At 55.4% G+C, this 3420-nt stretch overlaps 1 protein-coding gene across 6 annotated transcripts in view; it reads right to left on the reverse strand.

The window, feature by feature from the left end:
• COL14A1 (collagen type XIV alpha 1 chain) overlaps nt 1-3420 on the reverse strand; it is a 236029-nt gene that overhangs the window by 231407 nt on the left and 1202 nt on the right. Inside the window, exon 1 of one of the 6 annotated variants that reach the window (XM_086335694.1) lies at nt 629-767. The exons of the other annotated variants lie outside the window; for them this stretch is intronic. The gene's annotated coding sequence lies outside the window, so the exon portion shown is untranslated. Of the gene's footprint in view, nt 1-628; nt 768-3420 lie in introns of those variants that run through there. 6 annotated transcript variants of the gene reach the window in all.

Consider the following 3420-nt stretch of genomic DNA (forward strand, 5'->3'; position numbering starts at 1 on the left):
AGCTACAGACACAAGTTGTGACACTTGGAAAAGCTCAGCAAAGCCTAGCCTCTCTCTAATCAGTTTTCATAGCTCAGCTTACCTCTGTGTGTGTGGCGGGGAGGGAGAACCAAACACAGCTCCCTAAAATTAGAAGTCAGGGACCCTTGCCTTGAGTTCCCACAAAGGCCCACTGGCAGAAAAATTCATCAAGAGCACTGATTTCAAAAAATGACCTTGAAGTATAAGGTGAAAATTAAATAAAAAATTTACCGTGAAGAAATGCAAAGTCTAGACTCTTAAGCTCTGACTTAAAAAGTTGTCAGAAATTCCTGTAGCCTTCCTCGTCAGAATCCCCCCAAAAAACAGAGAGCAGAGAGAGAGAAGAGGGAAAGCAGAAAGAAGGGGGAAAAGGTGAAGAGAAGAAGGAAGCAGCAGAGCAGAGAACCCAGCGCTGCCGTGCAGTCTGCACGGGGTCAGTCCAGGCCTGGAAGCGACACTGCAGGGGCCCGTCCCCCTGCTTCCTGGAGGAGAACCCCGTGAAGCCCAGAGACGCCGCGGGGGGACAGGGCCCGGAGGCCACGCCCCCTGTCGGCCCCGCCGCCCCCGCCCCGCAACGGGCAGTGCCCACGTCTCACGCAGACATTACTTTAATCCCGATTCTGCCACTTGCCGGCTCTGGGACCCCAGGCTGGTAGTTTACATCTCGGTGATCTTATCTTTAGAAGAAGGACAACATTTTCGTCCACGAGGAACTGGGAGACTTGCATGTGTTTCTGAGAGAGAACAGGGCAGGGACCCAGGCAGGAACTCAAAATACACGCCAGTCTCCACCGCACACCCACCCACGTCCCCAGGAGACCAGGATGAGGCCCGCTCTTCACAAGGCTCCCTCTACAGAGAAGAGTAGCAGAGCTCCGCACTGCGTGCTTTTTCAGTTACAGGAGAGGAGACGCAAGCGGAGACCTCCCTGACAGCCATCGCCAGCGGAGCAAAGCTGCTCAAGAGGACGCCGATTACTGGCCTGGCCCTCGGTTTTCCTCCTCTCACCTCCCCCCAGCCCCCCGCCCCTCCCCCGGCCCTTTACCGTTTGCTGTCTACACATCTCATAATCCCGGATAATGTTAGCTCAGAGGTGCTCAAACACCATCACCTCAGCCTGAGGCACACAGGAAGGCCCTCATCCCTGAAAGGAACCTTGGGCTACACTCCACAGGCTGGGCAAACAGCAGTCATTTGGTTGAGCTTGGATTAAAATGACAGCAAATATGTGGCTCATAGAGTCACGAACTGCAGACTCCCAGCTTAAAACAGGCAAAAGCTCTCTGTGTTTTACTAAGTGACTCGAGGAAGGATTTAAGAGTCAAAGGGCGTGTACCCCAAGGAGACTTTTGCTGGGCTGAAGCTGGCTCCAGCGCCCTTCCTATCATACCCATTTGCTCACTCCATCCTTTAAAGCCAGCGTTGGTGGACTCCCAAACCCAAGATTTGCGTGGAAGGAGGCCCCAGGAGCTCTCTGAAATCCACAGCTGGACCGTTAGCAGCAGGATCCACGCCAAAGGACTCCTCCCATCCATCCAAAGTTTGGGACCTGCCCAAAACTGCTCCAGGAATTCTGACGGGCTCCACGGAGTCCTTCCCAGGGTGTCACTGAGAGGCCCCACCAGGGAGGCTTCTGTCCTTTCAAAGGGACCCCCAGGAGGTCAGGGATGCAGTGGAGGTCCAGGTCTCACCTGGCTCAGGGCCCTCAGGCAGAGGGAGAGACACCCAGTGCTTAGGATAGAGCGTCCTGTGCATAATGGATAAGCCTGGAAAACACCTCAGGAGGTGAAAGACGCCAGTCACGCAGGCCCACACACATTGCCTGCTTCCGCTTATATGAAACGTCAGCAGAAAGTCGAGGAGCAGTTGCCAAGGGTGTGGGGGGTGGGGGGCGGTTATGGCTTGGTTGGGGGAAAATGAGAATTATACTGCTGATAGGTACAGATTTTTTTTTTTTTTTTTTTGGAGTGATACAATGCTCTAAAATTGGTTGTGGGGACAGTGGCACAACTCCATGAATACACGAAAAACCACTGAATTGCACACATGTGTGGTATATGAATTATAACTAGATAAAGTTGCTTTTTTAAAAAATGCTTCCCTGAAGTCTGTCTTACAGTAACCACACCCTTGGGACCAGGTTCAAAGGAAATCCTTGCAAGTTGCTCTTTTGAAGCAACCCAAAGTGCAAGTGTTATCCACGCATTCACTGACTCCCTCTCTCAGACCACACTTCCCAGTGATGGCTGCGGGCAGAGCGGACCCCCTTGTCAGAAACACAGCATCGCTCCCCTCCCTGCATCCAGCTTCGCCTCTGTGCTGGGTGCTAGGGCCTCCTTACCACACCCGACAGCCAGGAAGGCCCCTAACTCTCTGTAGCTGAGGAGCTCTGGAGTCTTTAGGGGGAGAGTTTCAGGGAAACTCTTTCCCAATTCTGCTCCCCACAGGGCCACCAAACATCCGCATATTTTTAGGGTTTTGCCCTCCACCACCCCCTTTTGCTGCTGCAGGCAGCTGACACTCCAAAATTTCCAGAAGTGAATCCAAAATTCGCAGAGGGAAAGAGGCTCTGAGTGCGGCTGCACACGGCGTCCCGGGGTCAGCGGAGGGTTGGGGTCCAGGTTCCCGAGAGTGGCACGCCAGCCTCCCGTGAACACCCGCCCTGGGGACAGAGTCTCAGCAGAGCGGGCGACTCCGGGTCCCCGAGCTCCGCGCCACCGGGAGCTCCCCGAACAGGACGCAAGCCCCCAGCTCCTAGATGAGGGTGTCCGTGGCTGCAATTATGGCAGGCAGCGCTCAGACCCTTGTTAGGACCGAAGTCACCCCAGGGCACAACGCCGCTCCTCCCGCGGGGCACTAACCCTGTCTTGTCTGTGCTGTGCTTAGTCGCTCAGTCATGTCGGACCCTGTGAGACCCCGTGGACTGTAGCCCGCCAGCTCCTCTGTCGATGGGATTCTCCAGGCAGGAATACTGGAGTGGGTAGCAGTTCCCTCCGCCAGGGCGTCTTCCCGACCCAGGGATCGAACCCACGTCTCCCGCATTTCGGGCAGATTCTTTACCAGCTGAGCCACCGGGGAAGCCCAAGAATACTGGAGCGGGTAGCCTATTCCCTTCTCCAGGGCATCTTCCCCACCCAGGAATGGAACCAGGGTCTCCCGCAACGCAGGCGGGATCCTTAGCTGCCGGTGCGCTGCTGCTACTAAGTCACTTCAGTCGTGTCCCACTCTGTGTGACCCCATAGACGGCAGCCCACCAGGCTCCCCCGTCCCTGGGGTTCTCCAGGCAAGAACACTGGAGTGGGTTGCCATTTCCTTCTCCAATGCAGGAAAGTGAAAAGTGAAAGTGAAGTCGCTCAGTCGTGTCCGACTCTTAGCGACCCCATGGACTGCAGCCTACCA

Source organism: Bos grunniens, chromosome 14 (assembly GCF_055505025.1).
Source record: "Bos grunniens cultivar Pamir isolate PY7600 chromosome 14, Bosgru_T2T1.0, whole genome shotgun sequence".
NCBI classification, from domain to species: domain Eukaryota; kingdom Metazoa; phylum Chordata; class Mammalia; order Artiodactyla; family Bovidae; genus Bos; species Bos grunniens.